Raw genomic sequence first — 16,793 nt, 5'->3', positions numbered from 1 at the left:
ATGTCTCCTTGGTTGTATAACATGAATTTATGGTGATTTATTAGGAAAATCATAACCTCATATGATGTGTTATATGCTTTTCTTCCACAAGTCCAATCCAAGAAATTTGCTTATTTCAGCTCAGGTAGGCCCATTCAGCTTTGATCAGTGAGACTCTTCTGTGTTCATGTTGGGTCAATAAGACATAAGATAAAACTGAAGTCACAGTCAGCATACAGCATAACCAGCTTAAAAAACAGTGGTGTAAAAACACGGCTCTAGTCCGAGGACTGAAGAGGAGGTAGTTTGACAGTTAAAAAACAATACAGTGCGAAATACTATTGGCCTGGCAACCAATTCTTAAATAGGCTACAAACGACCACACAGACCTCTAAGGCTTTTTGGAAGAGGAAGGTTTTAAGGCTCTGATGTTAGGTTCATGTTTCCATGGAGTTGCACTTCAGGGAAGACTAGTGTGTTTTACTGGGGTTATTAAAGTTCTCCTGCAGATGAGCTGGATAGAGGGAAATGACTTCTGTTGGTATACAGTTAAAGTAAACTTGAGGAAGTACAATTATGAAAGATATTGTGTGTAATGGAGTAGAAATGAATTCAAAGTAGAAACAAAGCACAAATGTTGATTCCAAAGGAAACATGAAGACATAATTAAGTAATTGTTTTTAATAGCAAAAGAGTTTCTGAGTGGATTGATTCTCTACTTCTTACTCTGCGTAAGATTATCATCACATGCTGTCGACTACACCCGCACAAGGCAATGGTACAGTAAAAGAAGACAATTTGGAGAAGTGGTAAAGGCCAAGGTGTCCCACTTCTTTCCGTGATTCCACGTGCGCGGCCAGAGGGCAAGGGGAACCAAAGGCAGCCGTTCTGCGGCCACAACGTTGAGTACAATTACCAACAGACCAGCAAGAAACAGTTACCACGAGACGGAACTTGCACCCACACATTGAAAGCAGCCGCAAAGGCACACGCCCTGATGGGCAAACGGCACCGTGCGCGTGCGCGGCCAGAGGGCGAGGGGAACCAAAGGCGGCCGTTCCGCAGCAACAGCGTCAATCACAGCCTTTCAGGGTGATGGGAGACTGTCCCACTGTCTTTGATCATTCCACCCTCTTCTATTGTTTTACCAACAGGCCAGCAAAAAACAGTTCCCACTCGGCGAAACGTTCCGCCAACACCTCGAAAGCAGCCGCAAAGGCACACGCCCTGACGGGCAAACGTCACCGTGCGCGTGCGCGGCCAGAGGGCGAGGGGAACCAAAGGCGGCCGTTCCGCAGCAACAGCGTCAATCACAGCCTCTCAGGGTGATGGGAGACTGTCCCACTGTCTTTGATCGTTCCACCCTCTTCTATCGTTTTACCAAAAGGCCAGCAAAAGGCAATTCCCACTCGGCGTAACCTGCGCCCACACATTGAAAGCAGCCGCAAAGGCACACGCCCAGAAGGGGGAACGGCATATACCTCTGTAAAGTAAGAGTCTGGCGTCACGTAGTCCGCGAGGCAGCAAAAAGAAAAGAAAAGTAAGAAGAAAAAACAAAGGGCAGCAAAGACCCCACCCTGAGCCGGCCACAGTTGGCCGGCATGCATCCCTGAGAGTTCGGCCCGGGCCTCCCACAAAGTTTTTTATTTTTGCGACTTAAGCCTCTACCCACACCAACACCCCACCACCCAAGGGGAAGGGCGTGTACCTCTTCTATCGTTTTACCAACTAGCCAGCAAAAGGCAATTCCCACTCGGCGTAACCTGCGCCCACACATTGAAAGCAGCCGCAAAGGCACATGCCCAGAAGGGGGAACGGCATATACCTCTGTAAAATAAGAGTCTGGCGTCACGTAGTCCGCGAGGCAGCAAAAAGAAAAGAAAAGTAAGAAGAAAAAACAAAGGGCAGCAAAGACCCCACCCTGAGCCGGCCACAGTTGGCCGGCATGCATCCCTGAGACTTCGGCCCGGGCCTCCCACAAAGTTTTTTGTTTTTGCGACTTAAGCCTCTACCCACACCAACACCCCACCACCCAAGGGGAAGGGCGTGTACCTCTTCTATCGTTTTACCAACTAGCCAGCAAAAGGCAATTCCCACTCGGCGTAACCTGCGCCCACACATTGAAAGCAGCCGCAAAGGCACACGCCCAGAAGGGGGAACGGCATATACCTCTGTAAAGTAAGAGTCTGGCGTCACGTAGTCCGCGAGGCAGCAAAAAGAAAAGAAAAGTAAGAAGAAAAAACAAAGGGCAGCAAAGACCCCACCCTGAGCCGGCCACAGTTGGCCGGCATGCATCCCTGAGAGTTCGGCCCGGGCCTCCCACAAAGTCTTTTGCTTTTGCGACTTAAGCCTCTACCCACACCAACACCCCACCACCCAAGGGGAAGGGCGTGTACCTCTTCTATCGTTTTACCAACTAGCCAGCAAAAGGCAATTCCCACTCGGCGTAACCTGCGCCCACACATTGAAAGCTGCCGCAAAGGCACACGCCCAGAAGTGGGAACGGCATATACCTCTGTAAAGTAAGAGTCTGGCGTCACGTAGTCCGCGAGGCAGCAAAAAGAAAAGAAAAGTAAGAAGAAAAAACAAAGGGCAGCAAAGACCCCACCCTGAGCCGGCCACAGTTGGCCGGCATGCATCCCTGAGAGTTCGGCCCGGGCCTCCCACAAAGTTTTTTGTTTTTGCGACTTAAGCCTCTACCCACACCAACACCCCACCACCCAAGGGGAAGGGCGTGTACCTCTTCTATCGTTTTACCAACAAGCCAGCAAAAGGCAATTCCCACTCGGCGTAACCTGCGCCCACACATTGAAAGCAGCCGCAAGGCACACGTCCTGAAGGGGGAACGGCACCCTCTGTGTGCCAGGTCAAAGGGGGAGGGGACCCAATAGCGGCCGTTTAACGACCACAGCGTACACCACGGCATATAAAGGAGAAGGGACACTAGACAACCATTTGGAGAAATGCTGGCAAAGGCGGAGGTGTCCCACTGTCTTTGATGATTCCTATGCTTTTAAGCATAGGCTCGATGGCCATCTGTCGGGGATGCTTTGAATGAAACTTCCTGCGTCTGTCTTGGGGGAGAACTCGATGGCCCATGAGTTCTATTCCAACTCTACTTTTCTATGATTCCATGATTCACTGATTCGGGAAACGGCCCCTTGAGATGGATGTACCCAAAAACGACAGTGGGCAACGTTGAGTGATGAAAAAGAGGAGAAAGGAATGGAAAAGAGAGAGGAAAGCATTGTAGGATAGAGGAGAGAGTTGTTGGACAGAGTCCAAAGGGGCCACCCCCCCGCCCGGCCGCCCAAAAAATTGGCCAAACTTACTCTGAAGCAGAGTTGCTTAAAGGAGGAGAACTGTTGCTCTAGGAGCAGTCGGTCTCAAAATCCAAATCTGGGAAATTCAACACAGGAAGGTTGGCCTTCAGGAAAACAAGTTTCTCAACTGTTTGAGGGTCCAGCAAGCTGCGGTGGGGCGTGACTACATCTCCCGCTATGCTGAAGACCCTTTCGCTCTGGACGCTGGTGGGAGGACAGCTGAGGAACTGGCGGGCTACGTGCGACAGATCCGGCCACATGTGTTCACGTGAAGCCCAATAGGACAATGGATCACAAGAAATTATCTCAGGAGGCTCCTCAAAGTATCTGTTGACCGAGCATTCGGCCGAGTCTACCTTTTGAGCAGAAGCCAGCAAAGAGGATTCTTCAGAGCAGGCAAGTATGGCCACCGTCTCTGCAAAGAAAACGTTTCCTGTTCGCGGCTGGAGATCCGTATCCCTACGGCAACCCCCTACCGGCTCCCCGGGACTTTCAGTCTCGCCGCTAGCGCTAGTGCTGGGGGTGACAGGCATTTCTGGAAGAGGGGCCGCTGTGCCCGTTTCCTCAACCCTGGCAGCAAAGACCTCCCTCACAAGGTCAACAAGTTGGGCCTTCCACACGGTAAAGTCTTTTGGGCAGACGTTGTACTTTAGCCGTGGATCACACAAGGCCGCCAGCATATGGACCTTGCTGGAAAGAAGTGGCTCTAGGCGTTTCCGTACAGCAAAGGACAACCTCCTCACCACCTCCTGGACCGGCGGTGTCAGCGGTCCAGCCAGGGAGTCCAGTGTTCGACCGGCCCCAAGCCTTTCTAGGTGCCTCCTTAGCCTCAAGACCATGGGCACTGCCTGGCTCAGAAGGGCTTTTGATTCTCAGTGGCATGTTTGAATGGCTTTAGTACGTCTACTAGCTGGGAGATGGTGTCCCACTCTTGCTTAGTTGGAACAAGCTTGCTAACAGGCGCAACCAAAGTGAGGGAGATGCCGTGTACCGCCTTCTGCTGCTCGACCATGCGTTCGAGCATTTTTAAGGTTGAATTCCACCGAGTCGAGATGTCCTGGAGCAGCTTGTGCTGCGGGAGGCCTTCAAGGCTCTGCCTGTCTCTCAGCTGCCGGGCTGCCTTGATGCTCCGGTGGAAGTAGCCCGCGATCTTTCTACAGCGCTCGATCAGCAGGGAGATGTTTGTGTTGCTGGCCGACTGCTCTTCCTGGCTCTTTAAACCTTCCTTGACGGTATTGTGAAGCAAGTGGGCCATGCAGGACACATTCAGAAACCCGGCACTTTCAACCGCTTTGATCATATTTTTACCAGCGTCCGTCACCATAAAGCCCCTCCTCATTTCTTCCGGCCTACACTGCATCCATTCCCCCATCATGTTTTCAAGATAGTTGCAGATGGTCTCTGCCTTGTGATCACGATCAACTACCTCCAATGCGAGGAGTGCCCAACGATGGGATGTATCCATAGTGCCTTCCTTCTCCCACCAATGTGCCGTGAGAGAGAGGTAGGAGTGGCCTCCTCCCAAGCTTGACCAAATATCAGAGGTAAAATGGATGTGTCCTCCCATGGCGGTACGCAACATCTGGATAATCCGTTCCTTACAGCCCTCATACAAGCCGGGGATTACTTTTCTGGAGAAGGTGTGACGGGAGGGGATTTTGTAGCGGGGGCACAGTCGTTTCATAAGGCGTACGAAGCCTTCTTGTTCTACCAGGCGGAAGGGATGGTGATCTAGGGCAATCATCTCTCCCACAGTTTGGGTTATCTGCTGGGGTGTGAGTAATGTTTCCCCCGTTTTCTTTCTGGGTAATGGAATGGCCCAATCCTCCAAGGTGGACTGTGTCCGCCTTCCACCATCTTCACCAGGAGAACTTTGCGTGCTAAGGCTGCCACTGGAAGGGCTTGCAGTTCCCCCTCCTAGCGAAATGGAGGGATGGTGTCGCTTCATGTGAGAGCTCAACCCCGAGGTCGCAAGATGTCTCGTGTCTCTGCCTCTGCTGATATTTGCCCCACAGTGTCTACAAACTGCCAAAGTAGCACTCTGAGAGTGGACATGGAAATGGTCCCAAATAAATGACCTTGGCCTCCCCACAGCCACTGTGGCGACGCCCTCAGAGATGGGAGTCGTGGGCACCCTTTCAGCAGCATGAGAAAGTCTACGTTTTGATGGTAGTACCTCCTCTACCTCCTCCTCACTGTCAGTAGCGGGTGGAGGGGTGGGGTTATCTATATCCTCATCCACCACCTGTAGTTCCATGACGGCAACACCTGTATGTTCCATTGATCGTCCAGTTGTCTCAGCTCCATACGACAACCGGCTCCGGGTGGATGCCTGTGAACTTTCTGCATTCGAACAGCCAGCTTCTTCATCAAGTCCACCCACTCCCATAGTTCGGCGTTCCAGACGGATGGGACCCACCTTAACTTTTTTGGCCCCCCACAGTGTCCTGGCTGTGGCTTGACCACTAGCAGGACTTGCTCCCCCAGACCCGCGTACAGCTGAGCGCTTCATGACAAGGGGAGTGTTTTCAGGTAACAGAAGGGATGATGGTAAGGTGTTGTGTTACTGGTGGGAAATATTTGTTGAATCTTGATTGGCAACGTGTTATATTCTGGCCAATTAACTGTCGCAAAAGCGCAGTCTATAACATTTAGTTAGTTTTATTTGTTTTCAAGGGGATACCTGTACTTTCCAGTTCTACAGGGAAGTATGGGACAAAGGCACCCCCTTCTTTCCCCAAAAGGAGTTGTATTTTGTACAGGGAAGTATGGGATATGCAACTCTTTCCCAAACTTGGCTTAGGATTATCAGAAAGCGTCCCCGGCTGAGACACAAGCAGCCCCGCTTGTGTTTGAGACTGGGGAAGGGACAAAGGCACCCCCTTCTTTCCCCAAAAGGAGTTGTATTTTGTACAGGGAAGTATGGGATATGCAACTCTTTCCCAAACTTGGCTTAGGATTATCAGGAAGCGCCCCTGGCTGAGACACAAGCAGCCCCGCTTGTGTTTGAGACTGGGGAAGGGACAAAGGCACCCCCTTCTTTCCCCAAAAGGAGTTGTATTTTGTACAGGGAAGTATGGGAGATGCAACTCTTTCCCAAACTTGGCTTAGGATTATCAGGAAGCATCCCCGGCTGAGACACAAGCAGCCTCGCTTGTGTTTGAGACTGGGGAAGGGACAAAGGCACCCCCTTCTTTCCCCAAAAGGAGTTGTATTTTGTACAGGAAAGTATGGGATAGGCAACTCTTTCCCAAACTTGGCTTAGGATTATCAGGAAGCGTCCCTGGCTGAGACATAAGCAGCCCCGCTTGTGTTTGAGACTGGGGAAGGGACAAAGGCACCCCCTTCTTTCCCCAAAAGGAGTTGTATTTTGTTCAGGGAAGTATGGGATAGGCAACTCTTTCCCAAACTTGGCTGAGGATTATCAGGAAGCGTCCCCGGCTGAGACACAAGCAGCCCCGCTTGTGTTTGAGACTGGGGAAGGGACAAAGGCACCCCCTTCTTTCCCCAAAAGGAGTTGTATTTTGTACAGGGAAGTATGGGATCGGCAACTCTTTCCCAAACTTGGCTTAGGATTATCAGGAAGCGTCCCTTGCTGAGACACAAGCAGCCCCGCTTGTGTTTGAGACTGGGGAAGGGACAAAGGCACCCCCTTCTTTCCCCAAAAGGAGTTGTATTTTGTACAGGGAAGTATGGGATATGCAACTCTTTCCCAAACTTGGCTTAGGATTATCAGGAAGCGTCCCCGGCTGAGACACAAGCAGCCCCGCTTGTGTTTGAGACTGGGGAAGGGACAAAGGCACCCCCTTCTTTCCCCAAAAGGAGTTGTATTTTGTACAGGGAAGTATGGGATAGGCAACTCTTTCCCAAACTTGGCTTAGGATTATCAGGAAGCGTCCCTGGCTGAGACACAAGCAGCCCCGCTTGTGTTTGAGACTGGGGAAGGGACAAAGGCACCCCCTTCTTTCCCCAAAAGGAGTTGTATTTTGTACAGGGAAGTATGGGATAGGCAACTCTTTCCCAAACTTGGCTTAGGATTATCAGAAAGCGTCCCTGGCTGAGACACAAGCAGCCCCGCTTGTGTTTGAGACTGGGGAAGGGACAAAGGCACCCCCTTCTTTCCCCCAAAGGAGTTGTATTTTGTACAGGGAAGTATGGGATATGCAACTCTTTCCCAAACTTGGCTTAGGATTATTATCAGAAAGCGTCCCTGGCTGAGACACAAGCAGCCCCGCTTGTGTTTGAGACTGGGGAAGGGACAAAGGCACCCCCTTCTTTCCCCAAAAGGAGTTGTATTTTGTACAGGGAAGTATGGGATATGCAACTCTTTCCCAAACTTGGCTTAGGATTATCAGAAAGCGTCCCCGGCTGAGACACAAGCAGCCCCGCTTGTGTTTGAGACTGGGGAAGGGACAAAGGCACCCCCTTCTTTCCCCCAAAGGAGTTGTATTTTGTACAGGGAAGTATGGGATATGCAACTCTTTCCCAAACTTGGCTTAGGATTATTATCAGAAAGCGTCCCTGGCTGAGACACAAGCAGCCCCGCTTGTGTTTGAGACTGGGGAAGGGACAAAGGCACCCCCTTCTTTCCCCCAAAGGAGTTGTATTTTGTACAGGGAAGTATGGGATATGCAACTCTTTCCCAAACTTGGCTTAGGATTATCAGAAAGCGTCCCTGGCTGAGACACAAGCAGCCCCGCTTGTGTTTGAGACTGGGGAAGGGACAAAGGCACCCCCTTCTTTCCCCAAAGGAGTTGTATTTTGTACAGGGAAGTATGGGATATGCAACTCTTTCCCAAACTTGGCTTAGGATTATCAGAAAGCGTCCCTGGCTGAGACACAAGCAGCCCCGCTTGTGTTTGAGACTGGGGAAGGGACAAAGGCACCCCCTTCTTTCCCCCAAAGGAGTTGTATTTTGTACAGGGAAGTATGGGATATGCAACTCTTTCCCAAACTTGGCTTAGGATTATTATCAGAAAGCGTCCCTGGCTGAGACACAAGCAGCCCCGCTTGTGTTTGAGACTGGGGAAGGGACAAAGGCACCCCCTTCTTTCCCCCAAAGGAGTTGTATTTTGCACAGGGAAGTATGGGATATGCAACTCTTTCCCAAACTTGGCTTAGGATTATTATCAGAAAGCGTTTATTATCAAAAAACACCCACAGGACAGCCCTTTGCAAAAACAAAAGAAATAGAAAGACCCAACTAACACACACCACCCAAACTCAGCCAGCCACCCCACCTTTTCTCCCGGTCTTCACACAGCCATGCTGTGACGCAGCAATCTTTCCTGCCTGCCAGTGCCTGCACCAAAATCTCCCTTCCACCCTCTGCACAGGGAAGTATGGGATATGCAACTCTTTCCCAAACTTGGCTTAGGATTATTATCAGAAAGCGTTTATTATCAAAAAAACACCCACAGGACAGCCCTTTGCAAAAACAAAACAAATAGAAAGACCCAACTAACACACACCACCCAAACTCAGCCAGCCACCCCACCTTTTCTCCCGGTCTTCACACAGCCATGCTGTGACGCAGCAATCTTTCCTGCCTGCCTGCACCAAAATCTCCCTTCCACCCTCTCCAAAATTCCCAGTGCGACTGAGCCACGAGGCGTGTGCACGCTGTTTTCATTAAGGACGTCCTACCAGCCCCTCCCCCTGGTTAAACGTGCTCTCTGATTGGCTACAAGGTGCAAACAACACACTAGATTGGCCCAGTGGACTTAAACAAGTTTGGATGATTTGCCAAAGCATTTTTTAAAAACGAAAAAAAGGCGCCATAACGGAAAACGGCCAATCGCGGTTCGAAACCGCGATATCCAGGCGTGTGGACAACCAAGGTTCAATATTGCCTCAAAACAAACGAAAATAATGAATCAATAACGGTAAACGGGGAAAACGAATTATTTGAGCAAGCCTAATATCTAGCTTACAATTTCATTAATAATAGTTCTTGCTAGATCACAGCATACCTTTGTTGCAGAATCAGTAGTCTATTTCATTAAGAAGGCATTGCCTTTGAGGCTTGTGGCATCACATAGCCAAACAACATTGATTTCCAGAGTTCTTGCTTACAAATATAGCAAGGGAATTTATAGTTTCAAGGTATCTTTGCACTCCTGTCACAGCTCCATTTCTAATTGAAGGCAAGGCATTGCCTTTGAGGCTTGTGGGATCACATAGCAAGACACACCATTGATTTCCAGTGTCCTTCTTGCTTAAAAATATAACAAGGGAATTTCTAGTTTTCTAAGTTTCTTTGCACACCTTGCCAGAGCATTGGCCAGGTTGGTCACTGGTACATTTCCAAAGGAAGGCAATGAGTTTGGGACTTGCAGGAGCACATAGCAAGACATAGCATTGAATTCTAGTGTCCTTTTTTCCTAAAAAATATTACAAAGGGAATCTCTAGTTTCCAAAGTTCCTTTGCACACAGTGCCTGAGCATTGCCTGGCTTGGTCACAGGTACATTTCCTAATGAAGGCATTGGGTTTGGGGCTTCTGGGAGCGCATAGCAAGACATAGCATTGATTTCCAGTGTCCTTTTTCCTTAAAAATATTACAAAGGGAAAATCGGACACAGAAACAAAGTTACACAAGTAGAAGAAGGACTTTCACATTGAAAATTGGTGATATGGTAAAAGAATTGTCTAGGGAAGTTATTTTTCGGGGGGGGGGGGGGTTGAGGGGATATTCAGTACAGAAAATAGTGCTGGAATGCTGATCCTGTTTCTTACAGAATGTTCTTCCACTTTAATTCTCCCTTCTCCAAAGCTTGTATTGCCAGTAGAATGCAGAAAGACAAGTCCATTGTGTTCCATGTTTAATAATAATTTGGGGTTAAAGTAATAGAATCATACAGTTGGAAGAGACAGCAATGGTCATCCAATCCAACTTCCTGCTTTACAGGAATAAATAATCAAAGCACGCTAGATAGATGGCCATTCAGTATCTGTTTATAAACCTCCAAGGAAGGAGACTTCACCACACTCTGAGGTAGCATATTCCACTGTTGAATGGCTCATACCATCAGGAAGTTTTTCCTAATACTTAGGTGGGACCATAGGTATTTTAATTAGGATAATGGTAGAAAGTAAAGTCTTATGCCCTCTGGTCCATATCACCACTTTCTCATAGCCATCTTTAAGCTAAGAAAAAGACAAGGGAAATTCCACCATGATTATCCTACATGACATCTGTTTTGTCACTTCACCATTGTAGAAATGTTCCATGAAAAAAAAAACTTACATTGGCACATGCAACATTGTTTTTATTGCACTGATTAGCAAGAATTATTTAGTCACGACAGCTTTCTATTAAGGTGATTTCCTATCAGTTAGCAGACTGTTCCATTAAGCACCTCAATTTCTTTAAAGGTTTCTTTTCACATAAACATAATAGTATGCTGGGTTAGGGTTGACTATAAACATATTAATTTTCTTCTGTGAAAAAAGAACAAGAATAATTGGTTCCTGTTCTTTTTCAACACTCCATGACATTTTTAGTTATGAATTGCGTCTCCTCATAACATTATTTTCCCCAAGATTGCTTCTTATGTACCCTCTTTTCCAAATGTTTAATCATTTTTTCCTCTGAACTTTTCCCAGTTTGGCTGCCATTTTTCAAACTTTGCCGAAATCAGAACACAAGGTTCTAGACACAGTTTCAAAAGCAGACTGCATTAAGAAGAATAGTTAGCTTATTTCCTTTGAATTTACTACTCTAAATACTGCATAATACATTGCAACATTTGCATTTTCTTAGCAAAAGTGACTCAAATGAAATGTTTCATCCATAGAATTCTCAAACCTTTTATCATCTTGGTATACATTCAGGATGCTTCTTGCTATCTCCTACTGAGCATTATTACAATTTCCCATATGAATCATAACATCGTTATGAATTAAATGTTTTTCCCCATTTCTGTCATCCTGATTATAAAGCAAAGATTTTCCATAGGTTTTCTTCAAAGTTCCCTTTGACTATGTGAACCAAGTAGGATGAGTCAAATTATTGAGTTCTCTTCTTTTGTACCACAAATCAATTGTGCAGAGAACATCTAGTTCCTTACATAATATAATTTATTTATGTACAATACATTATGTACAGAATAATCCTTGGTGTATTAGTAAATATAAAAGTTAAAATCATCCATGCATGGTTTTTCTGATTGTTATGTATGGTTGTAAAAACTGGACAGTGAAGAAATTTGACAGGGAATCAATAAATTGATTAAAGTGTGGTGCTGTAAAAAAAGTTCTGCAGATACCAGAGACCATTAAAGAGACAAATAAATGGATCCTAGAGCAAACTGAATCTGAACTCTCACTAAAAGGCATCAACACTGAAGGTTTTTCTTTCTTTTGATGTATCATAATGTTACTCACTGGAAAAGACAAGTCTGGTAAAATTGGGAATGTAAAGGTCATATTCCAGATGGTTTGATTCAATAAAGGAAGCCAAAACCCCTTTTTGCAAGGCCTGAGCAAGCCTTTCTCTCATTCATAGGATCCCCATAAATCAAAGACTTAAAAGTAACTAGTGATTTTAATTTTAGAATGCATTCCATCTTTTTTTCTTATGAGTGATTGTGGATTGCCTCAAGAACCCAAAAGCACATATTCAGTATAGAATGCTGTGTTTCTACACTAAAGGAGCACCCACCCTTTTATTTTTTTGATATGAAGTGTTCTCCTATTTCACGTTTTACAAATCTGGAGGTTTGTTCACACACACACACACACACACACACACACACACACACACACACAAACACACCTCACATGTCTAGCATCACAGGTAGAAAACTGATTCAATTTATACTGTTTTTGATCTATTTTATGAATGTTGTAATTTTGGTTTCTTATGTGCAGTACAAACAGTGTCCACATGGATGATGTCCTATTGGTTTGTGTACACTATATTTGTACAAGTATTAATATTATTTGATGTTTTTGGCATTAAAATTTGTATGCATCACAATATCTTTGATATTCTTGATTCTTTTATAAAGTATAAGGGGATACTCATTGCACCCTGGATATTTTCCAGTACAGTAGAGTCTCACTTATCCAAGCTTAAATGGTCCAGCAGAACCTTGGATAAGCGATTATCTTGGATAATAAGGAGGGATTAAGGAAAAGCCTATTAAACATCAAATTAGGTTATGGTTTTACAAATTAAGCACCAAAAAATCATGTTATACAAAAAATTTGACAGAAAAAGTAGTCCAATACGCAGTAATGTTATGTTGTAATTACTGTATTTATGAATTTAGCACCAAAATATCATGATATATTGAAAACATTGACTACAAAAATGCCTTGGAAAATCCAAAACCTTGGATAAGAAGTCTTGGATAAGTGAGACTCTACTGTATATACCAATGTTGATTTATACATCTCTGTAGGTTTTTTTATGATATGATTACATGTGAGAGAACTAATACTTTGAACTCTGTTATGTTTTTAGCAGTTATGAGTGGAGGCATTGCGGAGCTCTCAACCTTCAGTTACTTTAAATCCCACTAATCACTTTATCAGATAACTTACATCCTATTGTAATAGAAACAATGTCTTGTTCATGTATATGTTGTCAAGCATCCTGTTATATTAATCATATAAATGTAATTGTTGTTGATATTGAATAGTAAAGTAATAGATTAGGAGAAACATATACCCCAAATTAGCATCAGTATCCAAAAGGTCACAGATGGATACAGGCTTGTAACCAGAAAAAAAATCAGGGTGGGGTTTGAACGAATTTTTATTTTCTTTAGTGAATCATGAAGACTAGGTCCATAACACAAAATAATTTCAGTTCTATGGCTCATTCTATGTTTTTATTTAGACTTAACTAGATCAAATTCATATTTTAGCTACAAAGTTTCAAGTCTAAAAAACTAATAATGATTCTTAATTGGCAATTTAGAGGTTACAAAAGAATAATACAATGCCTATTGGAAACACTTGAAAATTGTGTCAATACACTTTGACAGAAATCGGGCTCCATTGGTAAACTTTGGTGGACACTCAAGAGTGCAAGTCCAGTCAGTCTTTCTTGCCCCATTGTGCTTTTTATGTATGTTTGCAAATGTTTAAAAGTTGGAAACAACCTTTAATTTGTTGTTGTTGACACTGGCAATGTTTCAGAAATCTGAAGACTTTTTTCACATTTGAAAAAAAATTGTTTATCGCAGACAATATATGCTTCCAATGCATTTGATGGTTTTTCTTCAGGTGTAATCTTTTTTCCATTTTCTACACCACAGGTCAAACTCTTCCATCCACGTGTCAGTATCCTAAAAGCATTCATTATAAAGTTCTATGAACTTGTTCAAGTTGGATTTTAAATAGCCACAATTAATAAGAAGGAATACTTGCAGTTCCTGAACTACTTCCCTGTGCCTTGTCAACCTTTCTTGAAACTCACTGAAAAAAAGTACAGAAATTGAATGTATTTAGCCTATTATATTCCATTGGTGTTGGTGAAGTTGCCTAGATGTTGCTTTTACAAGTCTTCCTTGAACAAATGCAAGGAATCTTAACCTCTCCACCCATAGACTCCACCACTGATCTTGTTGTGTCAAAGATTTCCTAAAATTGTTTCACAGATTCTATGCATATCTTCCTAGTTCTTTCTAAGACACTGTTAGCATGTTGCAGACTACAGAAAATGTCCATATCTACTCTTTGTAATGTTTTGCTAAGCTGAAGGGATGATGACAGAACCCTTTTAAGGATGTGTATGGTTGCTACAAATTCAGCATTCAGAACAGCTAAAAGAAAGTGTTTAACTTGGGAAGAAGTCTCACTGTTGTATAGAGGACTCCCTTTTAGCTCTTCAAGTTTTCTCATCACCACACTGTACAGTTCAACAAAATGTAAAACTGCATCATTTCGCTCAACCCAACAGGTTTCACAAAGCAGCAACAGGTGGTTTGTTCTTGTTTTAGGGGAATAGTCTTTTATATTTTTCTTCAACAGTTTGAGTCTGATGAATGATGCTCTGAAGAAATTGCACACAGATGATATTGTTCCTTGGCAGTTTGTGACAGGTGAAATGCTACAAGTTTTTGCTAAGGTTAGATTTAGTGAGTGAGCATTGCAGTGGATATAGACAGCCATTGATACTTCTGTGATGACTATTCATATTGGCAGCTCTATCATAACCTTGTCCACACAAGTATTGTAAGTTCAGCCCATTTTTCCACTGTTTTCAAAAGAATGCCTTCAAGTCCTCCACTTGTCATTACACTTATCTTCACAAAATCTATAACATCTTCTCTTATTCCTGCAGCTTCAACATCAATGTACCTTATTGAGAGTGATAACTGTTATGAGGTACTCACATCCAGTTTCATCTACAAAAACAAATATACACTGTGATGCATTGCATCTTTCAATAATAATAATAATAATAATAATAATAATAATAATAATAATAATAATTTATTCTTGTACCCCGCCCCATCTCCCCGAAGGGACTCAGGGTGGCTCACATGGGGCCTTGCCCAACATCACAATATAAAATCAAAACAAAAACACAAATTTACAACAATAAATCAACAATATCGGTAAAACAATCGAAAAGGACAATCTTACAAGATAAAATGTTAAAGCAGGTATATAAAACACAAGTCTGGGCCAAAAGGTGAATGTGTCAAATCGGGAGGAGATAGTTACACAATTGACATAGTTCCCCCCCCCCCCACCGACTATGGAATTCACTACCCACTGAGATCAGGCAAGCTCCCACTCTGTTAGCTTTTAGGACAGATTTGAAAACATGGCTCTTCCGCTGTGCTTTCGGTGAGTAATTTCTGTTATATATTTCTGTGTTACTCCCCCCTCAGCAGTTATCCTCTAGACTGCCCTACTTTCATGTGTCCCTGTCCACAGTGGAGTACCCCTCTGTCCCTCTCACTCCGAGTTTTATCCTTGTGTCCATGCGGCCTGCCCTTGTTTTACTGTTTTTTGTTGTTGTTTTTTGTTTTGTTTTGATTTCTTGATGTAATGTCTATTATCATCTATTGTATTGCTTTTAATTGTGTTATGATATGTTGTTTTTATATGTTATTATATTGTATTGCTCTGGGCGTGGCCCCATGTTAGCCGCCCCGAGTCCCCATTGGGGAGATGGTGGCGGGGTATAAATAAAGATTTATTATTATTATTATTATTATTATTATTATTATTATTATTAATGACAATAGTGACAATAAAAGGGCAGATCAGTGGGTCTATTATTACATAGGCAGGCATATTAAACAAACAAAAGTCACTCATCAAAGGCTTTCCGGAAAAGCCAGGTTTTCAGATTCTTCCGGAAGGAGAGGAGGGTGAGGGCCAGCCTGATCTCACTAGGGAGCAGGTTCCAAAGCTGGGGGGCCACGACAGAGAAGGCCCTCTCTCTCGTCCCCACCAACTGCTCCTGCGAGGGTGGTGGAAGCGAGAGGAGGACCTCCCCCGACGAGCGAAGAGATCGTTTCAACAATTTGTTTTACTATCTTGTCACCACAAATGTCTATTAGTTCATTATGTATTTAAGAAGTAGAAGGAGAGAATGTTGTAAAAACCAGTTTCCAATTGTCTTTACTTAAAGTCTTAGGGATAATGTAGGGAAAGGGATAAGAGCTGAAGATGTTACTAATCTGTATAGCATCCTATGTGCGTGTTGTCAGTGTTCCACCTAATTTCTAGTTCTGCCATGCTACTGTTAGTAATTCGTTAACAATCCTGTTTAGACAGATTGCTGCTTTACTTTCATTTCTCCTTACTTTGCTGTTCAAATGTAGTATTCCTGGAGAGTAAATATGCATTAACCCTAGTGGTTAATGAATGATAGAAGACCTACAGTACTTCAATAGAATTACTGGTTTAGGTCAATTGCTTACTGGGCAGAACCAATCCATGTATAGTCTCTGGTCTATGTTACAGCAACTGTCAGTTAGGAGGTATAATGGTTATGAACTATATGGCCCAGAATAGCCTTGACTGAGAAGACAACCATGAATGTCAGTGTGAGAGCATCAAAGCCCTGAAACATGTATTTCCAGATGTTGTAATACATTATTCTAGAGGCACAGAAGAGAAGGCATGAGATCTTGGACCCAGGGAAAGTGAGATAAAAAAGTCAGAAAATAAATAAAATGATTGGGTTTGTACAAAAACATGTCTTGGATTCAGAATGTTATATTGTGCACAAAAACAATGACTGGAATTCTATTGATTAATATCAACTAGAATAGAATAGCTTAATTTGTTGTTATGCTATTGCACAACAAAATGAAATGCTGTCCCCAGCACAAATCACAAAAATCACACCCACCCCCCCCCACACACACACACACCACCACCACACAGCCCCCAATGCCACTTCAGCGCAAAACCACAGAGTTCAACATAGCCACAGCTCTGGGATAAAAGCTATCCTTTAGTCTGTTTGTCCTTGTCTTTGTCTCCCTGTACCATCTGCTAGATGGCAAGAATA

This window comes from Anolis carolinensis, chromosome 1, assembly GCF_035594765.1.
Source record: "Anolis carolinensis isolate JA03-04 chromosome 1, rAnoCar3.1.pri, whole genome shotgun sequence".
In the NCBI taxonomy this organism is placed as follows: domain Eukaryota; kingdom Metazoa; phylum Chordata; class Lepidosauria; order Squamata; family Dactyloidae; genus Anolis; species Anolis carolinensis.
This window is presented reverse-complemented; position numbering follows the sequence as displayed.